Source organism: Rhagoletis pomonella, unplaced genomic scaffold, assembly GCF_013731165.1.
Source record: "Rhagoletis pomonella isolate Grant_MI unplaced genomic scaffold, Rhpom_1.0 Rhpom_scaffold_00006, whole genome shotgun sequence".
NCBI lineage: Eukaryota > Metazoa > Arthropoda > Insecta > Diptera > Tephritidae > Rhagoletis > Rhagoletis pomonella.
Genome location: NW_023458560.1, coordinates 75,139,238 through 75,158,834, shown reverse-complemented (window position 1 = coordinate 75,158,834; position 19,597 = coordinate 75,139,238). Strand labels below are relative to the sequence as shown.

At 35.4% G+C, this 19,597-nt stretch overlaps 1 protein-coding gene across 3 annotated transcripts in view; it reads right to left on the bottom strand.

Annotated features, from left to right (window-relative positions):
• The window catches only part of LOC118741293, a 29,415-nt gene extending 12,265 nt beyond the window's left edge, over positions 1-17,150 (bottom strand). The window contains exon 1 of one of the 3 annotated variants that reach the window (XM_036473220.1): positions 16,684-17,150. The gene's annotated coding sequence lies outside the window, so the exon portion shown is untranslated. The remainder of the gene's footprint in view (positions 1-16,683) is intronic. The other 2 variants (XM_036473222.1, XM_036473221.1) reach the window with 2 other exon arrangements.
• Between the last annotated feature and the right edge of the window lie 2,447 nt (positions 17,151-19,597).

Here is a 19,597-nt window from a genome sequence, read left to right as displayed (position 1 = left end):
TTTTTCTTCGTCGTGTTATTCGAATTTGTCTTTTCATCCGCCTTTGGTTGTTCTCAATACCACCTCGTCTTCGTATTTCCCTTCTTCTCAAATTCATTTTCGTATTCGTATTCGTATTTTTCGTATTTTTCATTTCGTTACTCCTACTAGTCCTTGCGTGTTCGTCTAAGTCGTCGTATTGGTCTTCGTTTTTGTATTCAGTTTCTCTTTGTATTTGCTTTCTTTTTTGTTTTTGGACTTGTCTTCGTATTCAGCTTCGTATTCGTTTTCGTGTTCAAAAAAAAAAACCAAGCAAAAGAAAATGCGAAAATATTACACCGTTAGCCAATCAAATACAATTTAAGTTGAACAACTATACATAAGAACGGAAATTTTGATACGGAGTAGCAAATTTTAAAAGCCATAAAGATTCTCGCCATGAAAATAAATATATTTTTACAATGGAGTTGCTGTTTTAAAATTGGTTTTGTAGAACCGTCACAGGAAGGCGTACAAAATTTATGCTAGCCTATTAAAGTATAAATTTTTGTGTTTGCCATTACGAATGAGTGATTTTTAGTTACCGATCTCTGATAAGTAGTATTTAAGAATGAAAGTTAAACGAAAAGGCTTTTATTGGAATGCAATTACAAACATACAATTTTTTATTTGCTTATTTAGTCTGACCAAAAGTAACAGCACACACTGTAGTGGCATAAAATCTGTTTTACTTATTTTGTTTGCGCGTTTCAATGCCAACGGCCGAATATTTAATGACAACAAACAATAAATAAATCATTAGCATATAAATAACAAACAGACTAAACACAAATACATACATGCAAAAAATTGTATGCCCACCCTAACACCTTCTACCGTGTACACATCAGCTGTCCCCGCCTTCTACACACTGTGATTAATATTGGTGACCTTAAGTGCGTATGGACATACACATGTACATACACACGCACATGCATGCACTCATCATGTAAATACGAGCATTAGTATTTATGTGCATATGTACATACATATGTTTGTTAACGTACGCGACACGTTAACATTGTGACAAATGTATTAATGTAGGCACTGACTTTTAATGGCAACTCAATGAGGCGGCAAAAACATTTCTTATTATTTATTTCTTTGGATAAAATTATTGGTGTAAACGCACAACTTTGAAAGTTGAAATTATAATTTAAGTAGTTTTATGCTAACAAAATTGTAGTAGCAATAAATAATGTTTATATATATATGTACATTAGACTGCATCACCAAAAAAAGTTGCGGTTTTTCCGCTGGGATTACTAAATTTATTATATTTTAAGACGTCCACTAAAATATTTCGGAAAAATATTAAGATTTAAGAGAGCTGGACCGATTTAAAATTACCTCCACAAATGAAGTTTTTTATGAATAAAAATAGTTTCTTAAAGAACTTTTTGAAAAAAGTCCCCTCAGATGACAAATTAGAATAAGCTTAAAAAATCTGCATAAAAATATTTAAAAATCTTTTCAACGGAATCGTAAGAATGAGATTTTTGATGCTGTTTTTTTACTTTTTTCAAAGATTGATTTACGAAAAACTTGAATAACTGGGCCAAAACTGTTCTGATTTAGACTTATGGGATCTCAGTAGAAAGATATTTTCACACCGTTTACATTTCTGGCCAAAAGAAACGTCATTCGTGTCCCATCTTTTTTTTCGAATACCAAAACATCTTAATTCAACTTTGAATGAGGTTCGTTTCTCCTACCTTTCTCTTCCATCCTTTGAATAAGTTTATTATTTAAACACCTTTCCAATGACACCTCTTAAGTCTAAATCGGAAGAGTTTAGGTTCAGTTATTCAAGTTTTTCTTATACCAATCTTTGAAAAATGTTAAAAACAGCATCATCATTACGATTACGTTAAAATTTTTTTAAATTTTTTTTTAATATTTTGATGCAAATATTTTAAGCTTAAACCGTTTTGTCATTTGAGGGGATTTTTTCAAAAAAAATCTTTAAGAAACTATTTTTATTCATAAAAAAAACCATTTTTGGAGGTATTTTCAAATCGGTCCAGCTCACTTAAATCTTAATATTTTTCCGAAATATTTTGCTGGACGTCTTAAAATATAGTAGATTTTATAATTCCAATGGAAAAATAGTACCGATTATTTTTTGTATGAGGAGTGATGCAGTCTAATGTACATATATGTATGTAAGCGCAAGCGGCATGAGGCCCTGTCCAATTACACTGTAGGAAAAATTTCAAGTTTTTAAATCACACAAAAAAACGTAAACTTAACTTAAGAATCTGTATTCTGTTTTTCTATATACGGTTATTTTCCCAAGATATGTATTTTCATTTTTATGAAAAAAATTTAAATTTAATAAAAAATAACAAAATTTTAGAAAAAAGTCAAGCTACTAATGAAGAAAATCGATGAGCAAATAAAAAAAATTGTGAATGGTGAAAGGAAAATGCAAAATGATTTTTTTGGATCAAATATGAGCAGGAAAGAATGTTACTCATACGCCATGTACAAGTCCATATTCATACATAGTCCTACGTGGCGTATGAGTTACATTTTCCTTGTTAAAATTTAGTTTTTTTTTTTTATTCCTAATGCAAACTTAAAATATAAATGACCTGAACGGTATACAGATCCATAATCTACGACTCAAAATTAAGTTTACGTGTCTCTGTATATTTTTTTTGTCATTTCAACTTGCCTACATTGACGATTGTTTTCAGCTTTCACTGACCACTGTTTTCAGCTTTCACTATCCTTCGCATACAAAATCATGTAACATAGATACGCATTGTCATAAATTAATTTCCGAAAATAGTGGACCTCATTAAGGAGTCCACATGTCTCAAAAGACCACTGTTAGCAGTAAAACGAAATGTACAATCGCTGACCATTTTGTTGCTTGACTCTGCCAACCAGAAATGCAAACGTGTATATTTTCCTTTCCACATATAGTATATTTATGTATATAAATAGACATGTGTGCATGCATTTTGAACCTATACATTTGTAAATACCTAAGTATAGATCCACCTACCTAAACTAGTCAATGTTCCCAATAAATTTCTTATCACTTGCGCTCAGATAAAAGCACAAGCGCACTCTCACGAATGGTTTTCACTGTGAAAACGTGCTCTGCTTACATTCATACGGATGTGCATATGTATACATTTATATATATACTCTAGTACATAAATATGTACGTATGTAGATGTGTAAGTGCATAAATTATGTATTTGCATGGAAGTAATGAGGTCCTAACAGTGCTAAACAATTAAGTGCCAATCCGCTGGGACATGACGGAGTACATACTATGTACTTATAATTATAATCGTACAGACATACACACAGCTATACTTGGACGCTGGTACAGAAGCAGCAAGGCAGACGTGCTGACTTTTGTCCCAGATGAGATGATTCTTGTTTAGTGCATTACACTTTAACATTATATTTATGAGTTAATTGCTTGTAATGGTTACTTTATGTTGAAAGACAATGACAGTTGCAGAGACAAATAAATACGTAATTAAGTAAGCAACATTATGATATATGTATGAGCATACATAGATTGGCGACTGCTGTGGGGTAGTGGTTAGCAGTGCGCACCACCATTCCGCAGGGCCTGGGTTCAAGCCCAGCTGAGCTGACTAAACGCCCATCTGTCCAGAAGCAGACCACACGAGGTGATTGGAGCCGCCAGACCCTCCCTATTCGGAAGTAATTCCTCAAGGACTCCCTGTCTTGCGAGCTCATCACCCGTGCAGTTGCCAGTTATTTCGCTGTGACCTCGAAACCAAATAAGCTTAATGCAAAATAGTCAGACGCGGTCAATAGGGAAGTCAAACACTCCCTCGCCGATCGCGAACCCACCGACAGGGAGGAAACAGGATTTTTTTAATAATTTATTTTTATTTTTCAAAGTAATTGAAGTACATTATAATCCGTGCAACTAATAGTTTTTTAATTTCTACTCTATTCAAACCATATCTTTAAAATTAGTTCCTATTAGGCCGGTGAAGTTAGATTTTCAAGGTTGCAATAATTCGCATAAAGCTGAAAATTGGTGAGAGTGTGCGACATTTCATTATGATCAGTTGAGCAGTTAAAGCGTAACAAATAAACCACTCGAATTTATATTAATAAGGATTATCCAGTACTGACCATTAAAATAATTTTTAGAGGTGAGCATTTTTTATACAGGCGCAAATAGTATAAAATATTTGTTAAGGCTCAAGTTCTAGCAATTTTTGGGAAGTATGTAAAATAATTCTAAATATGAATTTATTATTCTCTAATAGTGTGGCACACAACTCAATAGATACATACATACATACATACATGCCTGCTTGTATGTTTGTATGCACTCGCCTGTGCACATTTCATAGCCGTGCGACTTTAATAGCATGGTAAGTTTTATATTTAGCGTCTTCCGCAACGAATATTTACCCAAACCACCCAGCCAACCCACCAACAACTAACAACTAACCAGCACTCAAGCACTCATCATCAGCCACCAGTCACCAGTAGTCAGTGCTACCAGCCAGACGAACTTTGTGTTGTGCAAAGAAATCGACAGAAATTAAAAATAAACAAACAAAAAACATCGCAGCATAGATTTTTGAGGTGCAATGTGAGAGGAAGAAAGAATGTCCCGTAAGTCCCGGAGAGTAATTGAGCGAGTGTGTGTGTTCGGCTGTGCGGGTTTGTCCTTTAGAGAGCCCAAGCAGATGTGTTCGCAGGAGCGCCAACTCAAGCGAGCGCAGGTGCACTTAATGGAACGCATGCGCCATAGCGGCTAGCTTTTCACCACAAAAAAGCAATGCTAGGAAAACGAAGCGAAGGACAAGAGAAAAATAACAAGAATACCACTACATTGCCAATACCTATGTATGTAATACATATGCATGTAAAATTGTGTATGTATGTGTAGGCGAATGCGGAATATGCGATGGCACTTCAAGGAAGTGGAAACGTTTCTGCATTTTGGGCTATAAAAAGAAACACGTTGTCATCTGATGACTGCAACGGCTGGGCTGTTGGCTGCTTTTGGCTACTTAGCCATGCTGTTGTTGAGAAAGTGTGCGTGTTTTACATACGTACACACATATGTATGTATGTACATATTTACATGTATTGTATGAAGATGCCAATATATGTTCACATTTCGGGGGCAATTCCAATTACATATTTTGAGGTATGTATGATAAGGATTTCTATAATAATCACGATAAAGACAAAAAGGCGATAATATGTATAAAGGATAATAAGTACGCAACTATAGGCGCTGTCAATTACGGGTAGTCACATGATCTACTACGATAACTGTGTCGAAAAAGAATTTGCGTTATTGGGGATGCGATTTTTGATCTGTAAAGCCATCAGTTTTTTCTCTATCATGCAACAAATTAAAAAATGTAAATTTATTGTGGATTCCGCTAAGGCGAGAAACCCCTAGAAATGTGCGTTACAGTTTTCGAACTAAATTTGACAAAACGCAGATTTTATTGAGGCTTTCGGCTGAATATCCCATTCACTAGCAACATTTGTTCGACACCTTTTTTTATAAATAGAATTATCTTTTAGAAATAAGCGTGACAATTTTAGGACCAAATTAAAGAAAAAAAAAATTGATTTTATTGCGGATTTTGGCAGAATATCCATTCCTTAATAACGTTTGAACTATTCCGCAACTACTAAAGAATGTAAAAATAACTACTCATGCGGATATAACTACTCGCACGCCTTAAATAAAAAGCCATATTATTTGTACATAGTATCCTTATGCGCATACATATTACTTTCTTCATGTGTATGTATAACAATTTTAGAATGTATTTCGATGGTGCCAATAAAAATTTAAAAAATATAATTTTAGTTTCCCAAATCATAAATGATGATTTTTTTTCTCATTTGGTGACACACTAGTTTTATTACACTATATTCGTTCGTTTTGGCAAGAAGAATATTTTCATCGTTTAATTTTAACATTTTGAGGTATCTAAATTATTAAGATTAAAAAATCGTAAAATTTCAAAAATTACAAAATAGCTGCAACAGATATTCTGCATGCTGCCATTTTTCTTTTATTTGGGTGCACGCTCTTGAAACTTCTCAGATATGATATATGAATATTTTATTTGAAGACTTTCCAAAGTTATTAAATAAAAATATTATGGTTTTTTTTTGAGTGACAATGAAAAAGGAGTAATTTCGGTACTTTCTCGCTTAAGAAAATATTTTATGGCTAAAATTGTTCAAATACTTGATTTATTTTTTATTGTACTTCTTTCTGGAGTATTGCACAATGGGCCAGAATACTGAAAAATTAACAAAAATTAATGTTATTTAAAAGCTTAAAACAATAAACTTTTTTAATCTAGATACCTTGGAGTATGCAAAAATAAAATATTATGACATTTGAAACATTTTGTCATGTTCATAACAAACTCCGAATCCATAAATTCTGAAAAAGCGTTTTAAGCCTTAATTATGAAAAAATTTGTTGGATTTATTAATAAATTCTAAAACTACAGATCTAGCACTTGTATTTGTTTATTTAAACTATCAATAAGTCCTAGAAAAAGTACTGTAACAAAATATGTTCTCGTCGATTTTTTTTTGCAAAACCGCCTATCTTACGCCACTCAAATTTTACAGGAGAGCGAATAAACGGATTTTCTTTGGAGGCATTGCCTAGATAGGCGCTATTTTCTCTAACTATTAGTTTACAGATCTGTTGTTTTAATAACGATTTTACGAATTTTATGCATAAACGTGAACTTTTTTAATAAACTTAATTGTAACTTTTTAGAATGGTGGCAACCCCACTCCAAAATATTTTTCTTATCTCTTCAAACGGTTTTTGTTTTACTATAGAAATTGAAGGTTGCTGTGGAGCTTTCGAATAATAATTAATTTTCATATGGCAACCCTGCTTTTTTTTTCCAGAAACTTTCTACAGAAAATACCAAGTAGAATGGGAGAAATTAGAATAAATCCGTTTAGTTGTTAATACATTTAAGGCTGTTAAAACTTCAAAAAATTCAAAATATGTACCTTCTCGGATTTTTCATAATTTTTGGACACCCGGTACTTTTCGATGTACCACGGATTTTGATACTTTAGATAAAAAGCTATATCATAAACATATTTTTTTCTGATTTGTTCACGTTAAAATAGTCAAAAAACTAGTTTGGCCACTTTATCTTTCTTCTGGCCCACTGTGCATTGATTGAATCATGTATACCTATGAAGGAAAAATGCTTTACCGTTTTTTTTTCTGGCGAGGGAAGGAAGTCACACTAAAAAAACAAATCGTGAGATTTGCTCATATGCATTTTTGAGCAGTGCCGGAAATTCTTCTAAGCAAGTTTTCGCCATGCGGTTTTTTAAAGTCCATTTTCCGACTACCGGCGGCGTTTCAGAAATCGGCAAACGGTTTGGAAATTCGCGGTTTTTCAAGTTTTACGGTTTTTGAGCTATACAACCACTAAATTTGACCGGTATGTCTATGTATAAATCTTAAGGTAGCATTTGATTTACGTATAACGGATTTATTTGCAAAAGATATCTGTATTCGAGAAATTTTCCCAAGCTCCTTCCTTATAAACCTTCATGTTTCATAACAGAACGTTACATGAAATAAATAAAAATACCACTGTTACAGCGGAAGGTCGTTCAAATTAATTGATTTATACAAAAGTTATATGAGATTTTTAAATATGGGTGTAAAACGAAAGAGTGTTAAGACATCTTTAGCTTGAATATTTAGAATATTTTTGAGAAGTTTTAAGAGGGTTGCCACCTGTTTAAAAAGTAAAATTTAAATTATTTAATCATTTGAATTAACTATTAAAAGATGAGTATCAATCGAAATGAGTTTGAAGGGAGGAAGGGTTGCCACATGTTTAAAAAATCAAATTTGACTTGAATTGCAGCAATTACGAAATTAAAATACATTTTAAAGTATGTGTGTCAGACAAAGGAAGTTTAATAAAGTTTTAGTTTGAAGATATTTTGAAGAGAGTTGCCATCTGTTTAAAATTTTAAACTCAGTTTTGGCGTGCGAGCTCACTAGTAATATTTGTAGGTAATGCTTCAGTCGCGCATGGGATCGACCCACAACTTTTTTTTTTAATTCAGTGCCGCAACAAAACAAGCTTCACTTCAAAAGAACATATTAAAGCTCAGCTATGGAATCACCCCTAAATACAATGGGAACTACACATGTTAACCCGTAGATTGGCTTGGGCATAATGTACACAAATACAAAAGCAAACATGGTATTGTTACATGTGCATACATACACACACACACACATGCATACAACGAAGAAGAATAGAGTTATGTCAATGCAAAGTTAGATCCAACGGTTTGAAGAGCCTTCGCGTCCGCTCGCTGAGGGGGGGGATTAACAACTATTGTTACGATGATGCTACAGCAAATGTGGCAACAACAATGCGGCAAAGCTAGCAAAAGTAGAAGTAGAAGCGACATCAAAGTTTATGTTGAATATGCAGAGGCCATGGCTGCGTTGCCACAAACACACACACACACTCACACATGGTCGTACATATGCGCTGCAGTAGATATGGTATCCAATTGGTTGACTAGCTCGTTAACTAGTAAGTGCTGATGCGAAGATGGACCAGTTCGACAATTTCGAACAGCCTTCGTCGAATCATCTCTACATTGGAAAGATACGATTTTTTCTTTATCTGTCAACTGCTTTGAGCTAATACAAATGCTGACTAGTATAGCAACTGCCAGATGTTGATGCATAAGCTGTCAATTGACATTGCGTAGGATATTCTTATCTTAAAGACGAACTTGTTAAGCTAAAAAGCGGAGTACATAGTAGTAAGCTTCTTCGGAACGAGCAGCTTTCACTACAGGGTACTACTACATATGCATGTTTGTATGCTTGTGTGCGGTATGTTGGGGCATAAATTTCGCATTCGCGTACATGCAGGCGCAATTGTTTGTACAATAAACTTACATATGCACATAAATACATACAGTATCGGTCATATTAATAGCACCCCCATTTCAAAGTGAAATTGTTTGCCACTTATGTTTATTTATTTATTTTTGGAAATTTTTAATAAAAATTCAGTCTCTAAAAAAACCCAATATAAATCATTTTTAAAACATTGTAGAAAACAAAAAATTCATCAAATTTTTTTTTTTAATTTTAAAGACTTTTCTTATAAGTGTTAGAATTTTCTTGAGTATGCACTTTTATAGCCTAGTCAATTTTAGTGTGATTTTTTTTTGTCGCATTTCCTTCCATATAAAGAATTTATTTTTATATGAAAGACAACTCAACGCAACTCCTTCAGCAAAAAAAAAAATTTTTAAAATCAACGGTAATTTTTAGTCACTTGAAACAGGCACATTGAATGGCTTATAAAACTGTATACTCAAAAAAATTGTAAAACATCGGAGAAAAATGTTTGAACTTTAGATGGAAATTGGTTGCATTTTTTATTTTTCTTCAAAGTTTTAAAGCTGGGTTTATGTGGATTTTGTTAGAGAAGGAACTGCATTTTAATTGAAAATTCTTAAAAAATAAAATAAAAAATAAACATAAGTGACAAACAATATCACTTTGAAATAGGGGTGCTATTGATATGACCGATACTGTATGTACCGACTGTGTGGTTGTAGTTAATGCTTGGCTTTGGTAAGCTTGTATGCACATACATACGTACATTATAATGTAGGATTCGCGCTCATATTGTACAATATGAACATGTCCTGCCGCAGGCGTGTTGATAATTTATGAAAGAAACTGGGCACACAGCCTCAACATAAATTTATCATTGGCTGCCACTAGACGCGGAGACGTGAAGCACAAAGTCTTGGTACGAGTAGCTCTATGATATTACCATACTTATGAATGCATGTCTGTGCTTGGCTACTCGTATTTTTCACAAAACTTTTTATATGTGCAAATATTTCTTTTTTTCGCTGGCTTTTTAGGTCACTAATAGCAATATGTTTGCGCGCAGATACATTTTATGATTTAATGTTACTAATAATGTCACTGGTTTTGTAGTAAATTTTCGGCGATAAAGTCGAGAAGCGGGTTCATTTGCGCGTATGGATGTGTGTTTGTTTGTAAGGGCCTTTTTGGCATACAAGTATGTATGTATGTATGTACATATGTGCTTATATACAAAAATCGAAAATTCACATATGAATACATGTAAACCTTTGCCTATACATAAGTAAATACATATGTACATACATATATGTAGATGTGTGTTTCACGTTTGCGACTTCTTAGCATTCACCAGCTTGCTTGGCTGCTTTCTGTCTGCACTTGACCCACCTTTTCATGCAGCATTGCAGCAGCAACGGCAACCAGCCCTTTTTTCGCCAGTTTCGTGCCATCGCTTTGTCACTTTGAGACTCTTGTTTGTTTATTTCGTTGCCTGTTGGCGTAAGTGCAAACATTTTCAAAGCGCTAACGAAATTTCGAAATTGCCTTTTAAATCCTTCAAATGAATACTACCCAGTAGAGAATGAGGATTTAGTGACATCGTAGCACTTGCTGTGAATTCTAAACGGCATATATGTAGCTGACTATGACACTGGTGACAATGTCATGCAGGTGTACTCATATCAAAGACTTATAACAGACAATGTCTTGCAGCGGTCACTTATAAAAAGTCCATTGCAAGATACTGTCGCTTGAATGTCTTTAATGATCACTGCATGACCAAGTCATGCAGATGACATCAACGACGAAATTACCATTTATATGAAAAAGTCGTGAATGACTTCCATACAAACGGAGCCCAAAGTCATTTAAGACGTAACTTTTCCGTACAAGACTCTTACCACCAACGTAACCAAATTAATATTTTGTGTTTAACGAAAAATGTATTTGTGTTGTTTTTTTAGCACGCGGCTGTATGCTATAACAGAGCTTCCTAAAGTAGGTTTCGCGGAACCCAGGGGTTCCGTAGAATAATCTCCAGGGTTATGGCTATTAAATAATTCAACAAATGCATAGATACAGAAGTATAAATCAGGGCTGGTTCGTTTACCAACGCTTATAATTCGGTTTGAATAGGCATGGCGGTCGGCAGTCGGTTTGAGTTGCACACGAAAAGAAAAATTCTTGTAACCAGGGACATAACAATTAAACGTTTTATCGGGAAAACATTGTTCCATTACTGTTATTAGATGAGAAATACTTTTTATTTTGCCGATAAGAGTTATAACCCAACGTTTACTTATTACGTTGCTTGATAACTGCTATGCAGAAGAAATATATTTTCCGTCGCCAATAACACTTATTTCCCAGTGTTTATTTTTATGTTGTTTGATAACAGTTATTACCCAACGTTTATTTTTACGTTGCCTGATAATGGTTATTTGACTTCTCCACTTTTATTTTTACCATTTTTATCTTCTTCTCCATCTCCATTTTCGTCATTATTCTTATCTTACAACGTTTATCAGCCAACGTAAAAAATAAACATTGGACAATAACTGTTATCAAGCAACGTAAAAGATAAGCGTTGGGCAATAACTGTTACAAAGCAACGTAAAAATAAACGTTGGGAAATAACTGTTATCAAACAACGTTTTCGTTAAATTTCAGAATTCGGGCAACGTTTTAAATTTGTAAATTCGAGATAACAGTTATTTTTGGTCCCTGCTTATAACAGCATGCCCGAGACCCAATTATCTATTTTCGAGTATATCGAGACCTGAGTGGATGATCGACCTATCTCGCCAGCCAGTTCGAAAGCTTTTCAAGAATGCCCTTTCTCAGAATTTAATTGAAGAACGCCCTATCTCAGAATTCAGTTCAAAAACGCCCTATCCCAGTTGCCGATTCAAAAACGCCCTATCTCAGCACATTTTCAATACATTTTCGTTTGAGGTAGCGTGTTTTTCAATAAAATTGTGAAATAGGGCGTTCTGGAAAAGTTTTCTGAGATAGGGCGTTCCCGAACTGGCAGCCGAGATAGGTCGATCATCCACTCAGGTGTCGATATATACTCGTAGTTGGTATGATTGCTGTACTGAGTGGCATACCTAAATAAATAAGAGCGTTGAGTGTACCGCACTCTACGACTCCGAACGTCCCGTGTTCGAGCCATGGTACACATAACACAAAAAAAAGTATAGAAACAATGTTTTTTCTTAACAGCGGTCGCTCGGCCGGCAACGGCAAAGCTCCGAATGTATTTCTGTCATCCATATAAAAAATATTATTATGTACTAGTTTGACCTCACCCGCTTCGCTGAGTGAATGAGATTTATGTATGCGTGTTAGATTAGGTGTATTTTATTTCAATTAAACTAATAACATATGTACATATTTAAACCCAAGGGAGAGAAAGAGACTTTCACACTTCTTTTTTTAACACACTTGAAAAGGAATTTCAAACTAAAACCTTCTTAAACCTCTTTCGCAACCTTTTTCAACAACCGTATATTTGGCGAGAGGCAAGCTATCATCATTTAACAGAAAACAAAATTTCTGAACTTTCTACAAGAAACGCGATAAATTACCAAATGAAATGTGTAATGTATTAGATTATTTTTCGGATGGTAACTAGTAGTGATATCGGTTGGGTGCAAAATCCATTAACGAAGCAGACGTAGATCTTCAGAATTCTAGAATTCTTCGACATTGAAACACATATTTGAGTCTGTGTCTCTGAACGAGTTTGGGTTAGTGTTAGGAGTGAATACCGTGAAGAAGCTAAAAAGGCTATGCTTCAGTACGTATCGTTGTGAAACAAGGTTTTCGGTCTAAACTTTTACAAAAAACAAATTCAGGTCGAAACTGTATACTACCCCAGAAATGCGCATACAGTTTTCAGACATAATACCGAACTACATATAAAGCAATAATTAATAAAACAGTGAAGCAATTTATTAACTGACATTAAAAGATAAAGTATGTTTTTATTCATATTTCTATTGCAGTGCCTTTGACTTTTAGTAATTTGATGTGGGGTTCGATAAACTGAAAGCTATTTCTTGTTGGTTCTATTATCGTAAAAGTTTCGGGACTCCTGTGCGTCAGTACTTATCCTAACTATACAAAAATTAAAACCAAAAATTGGCATGGTTTCATCCAAATTTTACATTGAACAATCTTCTTCAATACGACGTATGTTCTGCAATTTTTTACGGAGCGGAACTTAGGAATAGGCGAACTGATAATAATCCGCATGCCAATACAATTTGTGTAAAGCATTCCACAATAACGCGGTGCTAGAGCCGAGCAAACGGAATATTCATTTGTGACAGGGCGTCACGTGTTGAAGTTGGGTGCTGAAGATAGAAAGAAAGACGAGGCAGAGGAAGTGATAAAACGTCAAGCATTTTACGACGAGCTTATTTGGTTATTACGCGCGTTGCCACTCGGGCGCTTGGGCCCCAGTTTAAAGATTTCCAGTCTTTCAGTAGTTTTTGGCTTCATTGTCACACCAAACTGCTTTCGACAGTAACAGAATGGCTAAACAATCCAGAAAATACTGTTTGAAGAATTGGTTGAGCGTGTTCGCCAGGGCGGCACAATGGCAGAGATAGTGTTGGATGGTCTCCTCCTCCTCGTCCTCCTAGTCCCTGCAACATCAATAAAAATCGTTGGTGGGGTATCCTAACCTTTTAGCTGCGTGCCCGTCAGGCAGTGTCCGGAGATTACCCCGACTACTAATCTGAGACAAGACCGGTCCAGCTGAGTAAGAGCTACATAAGTATCGCCTTACATCAATCTTTGACCCAATTTTCCTGGTAGTATGGTAAGCGGTTTCCACAGCACACCTGGTATTTACCTCCTCGATATATTCTGCCTTTAATCTGTGTTTACAGGAGGTTAGAGGTATGCCCGCATTCTGATCAGAATTGACATCAGATCTGCTTTTGACAGCAGAGAAGTTGTCTTTATGCGGCGTTGTCTGAATTTGGAATCCTCGCGAAACTAATACGGCTGTGTAAAATGACGTTGAGCAATATCACCAGCTCCGTCAGAATTGGGAAGAACCTCTCCGAGCCGTTTGATACCAAACGAGGCTTCCCTTTCGTGTGATTTCTTTAACCTGATGTTGGAGACGATAATAAGAGCCGCAGAACTGAATCGCTCGGGAACAAAACTTTATGAGACCGTACAATTGCTGACGTATCGCGACGACATCGAAATTATTGGAAAAAAACAAAAGCTACGTCTCTTCTGCCTTCTCGGGATGAGATAGAGAAGCAAAGCGAATGGGTCTGGTAGATTTTAAATATACCCTACCAAATTAAATTGTGCTTATAACAATACGAATTATTTATAGCACACTAGAGTACAACTTTTTTTCAGACCGTATTCAATAAATGTGTTACAAGTTTAGAATTTTTCGAAGAATGGCTAAAGATCGATAAATGAAAATGTTCACCCCAAATAGCTTTCCCAAGTAAAAATGTACGCTACACGATGCTACTAAAGCTATTGCGAGAGATATGAAGGAAAAATTGTTGTTGTCTCGAGGAGGCAATTAAAAAAAAAATACATATAAAATTTTTGGCCGAACGTAGGGGTCGCCTTTTAACATTTTTCGTCATATGTTTAACATTACTTAACATTTAACACATTTCGTCATATCTTTAGCATTTACAGTCGAATCTTAAAGTATGATATATCAATTGTTCTTGTCTCGAGGAGACAATTCTTGTTTGTGCCAAAGTTCATCGATCTTAGATACCGCGTTCTAGTACGCACCCACTAGATCTCAGTTCGCATCACCCTAATGTACCAATGTAATGTGTCTGTAAGTTAAAGCTCACCAAAAATCATTAAACTTTTGCTAAGGAAGTGTTGCGATTATTTTAGTAGAACTATTTAAATTTTTTTTTGTACTGCCAAATGTAAATGTCACCAAAAATTGTAAAAGGACGTTGGGCCAAAAAATTGTTTTTTTTTTCGAAATTGCCCTACAAAAAAATTCTTTAGACTCAGAGGTGTACAACGACATTTTTTTTTGGTTGTGCTTATACCACCACACGTTGCATAAAAGTTTCCGCTCATAGCTCTTGGTGTTGATTTGAACAATATTTTTTATTTAGTTTTTAATTAATTTAAATAATACCCCGGTCACAGTGGATGGAACTTTTTTGATATGTTAGTTATTCAAGACATTCGATTAGAATTTTTCCTAGTTTCGTTAGATTTTTCGGAGTGCCCACTATATAATCGCGCCAGATTGACTAGACTAAAAGCCTTTTATTTAAAACAAACCAATTTCACGCTCCACTTTGTCAACTTTTTAGATAAAGTTTGACACACTGTACCATTTAAATACCTTTACATATTCACGCGTTTGTTTGTCAGCTGCTACTGAGCCTTTGAATGCATAAATGTATATATGTATGTATAGAATTTTTACAACATAGTGGGTGTGTATGCCATGTGGGTGTATGTGTGCGCCAGTATGGGTGGGAGGGAGAGTGTGAGTACTACAACCCGCGCCTATGTATGGGTTGGTACTGCCTATGTACTTGCGCGTGACTTTTCATAGCAGGGAGTGAATTATTTCCTTCCATTCATGCTCAGCACTCGGATTTGTATGCTGTCAATGAGATTTCTTCTGAGAAGCGCTGAGCCTTTTCGTAACTTTTTTTTTTTTGTTTAGTTTTACAGCGCACACTGATGTTCCTCTTTTTTAAGGTAGCAGAGTTAAAAAAAAACTACATACATCGATTAATTCATTCGTTCATTATTTGTAATATTTAATTTTTGTAGTACCACTATTTTTATACTCGCTTAACTAGTCTAATTCTCTTTAGCACATTTTACACCTTTTAATAGCTATTCTTAAGAATATTCATCCGCAAATTCATATTTCGATTTTGCACATTTTTTTTTTTTACGCTCCCAAAGGGCACATTTGCACACAGGCTTGTCATTTGGAGCTCACCGAGTCGTTTTGTTGTATTTTTTTTCAAAGCTTTTGTTGTTGCTTTGTTTTTCGTTTTCGTTGCCCTTTTTGATGGTCGGTTTTACGCACTGCGGTGGACACTGCGGCCCAATGGTGCTTTCAAAATTAATTATTCACTTGCCCTGTTAAATTAACATTTGTTTAAGGCCTTCTCATCACCATCATCATGTTTGCTGTGGCAGGCAGGATGAATGGATCGCTGGCTGATACATAGTTGCACGAGGAATTTCGGTGTGTAAGAGAATGGTTGGTAGGAAGCTCTTCCCTCGCCCGAGCGAACGTAACTGAGGAAAAGTGCTTATGCTCGCTCGCGACAATAACAACAACACACACATATGTGCATATTATTAATATGTCTATGCATGCATTTGTATATCTGAATGCATGTATGTATGTATGTCAAGCTTATGCACACATATCTAGTATATTATATTGAACTCCTACAAAAGTGAGCCGACGTACGAATGGGTACAAGGACTCTATAAAATTTTCAGCCGTTCGACCCTACGACCAACCGACCGACCAACCGACCGACCGACCGACCGACCGACTGTACGACCGAACAACACCAGCGACCAACCAAGCAACACACACATTCGCTGCCCGGAAGAAGGTGTAAAAAGGTAGGAAAAGTATGAAATAAATGTCGAATACAAAGAAGAAAAAAAAAAAGCTTATAGAAACTGAAAAATGAAAGCAACGAAAATTCGAGCAAGATTTTCTATGTGTTTACCGTCGTTTATGGGCAGCGTAACACAAAACCATAGATCAGTTTCACATTTCCGTTTCTCTTTCTGCTTTTACATATATATTTTCTTGCAGCATGTAATCGCTGAATTCTCATAACTTTTCACATTCTTCTGCGATTCTCGCATTTTTCACATTTTCCACATTACTCTGTGCACACATTAAATACGTACATATGTAGATAATTTTCCTATTTCCGTGTTGCACAATTTTCTAATTCAACTTTTTCCCGTTGCGCATTTCCGGGAATTGCTTCCGTGAAAATTGTTACCGACGAAATTAAAGGAATCCGAGTGAAAAAGAAAAAAATCCTGGCGAAAACACACTTTTTTTTAAATTCCAACAAAATCCACAACAGCAGCGGCGCAGCGCAACACAGCACCAGCAAGTTATCAACGACACCGACAGCGACTACAACGTCTTCAACGACGGCAACGACTGCGACCACAACGCACCGAACATCAATGCCAGTACTCAGCAGGCCAGAAGGCTCACGTATCCTGTCAGCTCAATATGAACGGACTCTGCAGTGTGTAAGCGCCTAATTGTAAGCTTTATGCGATGTTTCGATGTTCCACTCGCAACGCTGCAGTGTGTGGTATGCGCTCTCTCACCACTCGCTCTCTTCTTGCTCCAACTTCTTTTCATTGGCTTTGCACAGCCATACGCTTTTGTTCGCCGTTCACCGCTGTGGAAGTATCTGCTTTATATTTTAAATTTTTTTTTACTTAGCTTTCAAGCGCATACCTTGTACATATTTAGTAAGTATATTCACCACAAGCCCTTGTTCTCTCCAGGGAGCTTTTCAGAGAACGTGTGTGCTTTTCAACCCACGCATTGTGTGTGGTGTTTGCTTTGCTCTCACTGCATGTGTGAGAGTTCCCATGGACAGCAGCGTAAAAAGGACAACCGTATTGAAGGATTTTCGCTCAGCATCAGCGTCGAAAAACATCGCAAAAACCATGTGCTGCTGTGTGAGGTACATTAATTAAAAGTTGGCGGTAGGATATTTAGAAAAAAGTGGTTCCAAAATTTTGGTATTATCAAAACAAGCGTTTCATTCATTTTTTATTATTTTATTATTATTTTTATTTATTATTTGCGCTGAAACTCCGCTGAACATCAATATCTCACTCAAGACTGGCCGAAAAACCAACTTGTTTTGTTTGGTGGAGGAACCAGAATTCGAACCCGGGTCTTACCAAGCAAAAGTCCGCTACTGAAGGCCTTTAGGCAGAGACAAAAGCTATTTAAATCGCCTTCTTTCGAAAGCTATACGGCTACACATTTTCCAGGTGGGCCGCCTGAGATTTTGAGAAACAGATTTATAACGATCCACGAGATTTATAACTCTCTCACGTGAAATCTCTGAGCGGGTGCTTAATTTTAGACTGGAGACTCGAAAAACTATCACTGTGTACCTGAGAGGACACTGCAGGCTTAGACTATGTTCAAACAGGCACCTTATTGGCAATTAAGAACCTTTTCACCAATTTAGGCCTTAATTGTTACCCAATTTATCATACGAAAATTCCAATTATTAATTGCCAATTAGTTATTAATTTATGTCCGATTCTCTATGCAACCCTGCTAGGTATGTTTAATTTTGACTTGGAGGTATATTTATTTATTTATATATACAGAGAGCAATCAGCTGTTCGTTTCTGGTCCTCTTTTATACCTGTTATTCCATCAGGGATGGAAAATCGAATTATAAAATTGTACCTAATTTACGTAAAACTTTACCTAAAAGTAGATAGATGTACTTACATACTTATTTTCCGAAGTTAAACTACCATTGACTTAACGAAACCTTTGATTTGACAAAGGACACAAAGTTTCAGCTAAAAACATAAACAGAGTTCGTTATATCGGATAATAAAAATCGTTCGCATTCGTAATATAGATTTGTGATAATTTTGTTGATTTGTTTTTTGTTGATTTGAAAATTCGTTATTTCGAAAGTTCGTTATACTGGACGTCACTTTAGTAGATGCCAAGATTGAGATCGGAAAAGAGATAAAGCGAAAGGTTTAGGTTAAGTTTGAGGTTAAGGTTGAGATTAAGGTTAAGGTTGAGGTTAAGGTTAGGGTTGAGGGTAAGGTTAAAGCTAGAGTTAGGGTTAACATTAAAGTTACGTTTAAGATTGAGGTTAAGGTAGGGGTAAAGTTAAGGTTAAAGGTAAGTTTAAAGATAAAGGTAAGGTTAAGGTTGGGGTTAAAAATTAATATTTAGCAATTTTTTTTTATATATTTTCGACCTTGTTTGAAAAATGAAATATTACTTGTTGACTTGGTCACTTGCAACCTTGAATATTTGGTTTACATTTTTACATGAATTTCCCTTGAAATATATGCATTTATATTTAATTCGAAAAAAGTTACCCAAAACAGTAAATTCGAAGAGAGGTAATTTTATTTTTACCACGGAGTTTCCTTCCAGCCCACTGTGCGACGCTTCAGATCACTAGAACGTATAACACTTTTCAGCATAAAATTGAAAAAGTTCCACTAAAGTAGGTCATTTTGATTAAAGCTTCGTCTAATCTCGAATGGAAGGTATTTTCGATAACATTGAATATTCTCAAAAAGTTATAAGCCCAGTGTGAGACAACCTCCAAATGTTCCTAGCACTTCTTATAGCAGGCAAAGTTGTTCACTTTGGGGACTCATAGGAAAATTCACTACCTTTTTGCTTTCTAGAGCGGTTGATAACCCTCACATGCCTTCGAAAAAATTCTGACTAAACGAGAAATATGTATGTAAACAAATGTTGCTGTTCTTAATACAAACACGCACATTTTACACAATATTCATAGTAGTATGATTAAATTTTTACCCATTCATTACTTTAACTGACGCCAGCATGAAGATTTCTATACACTGCCTATCTTCTTCTTC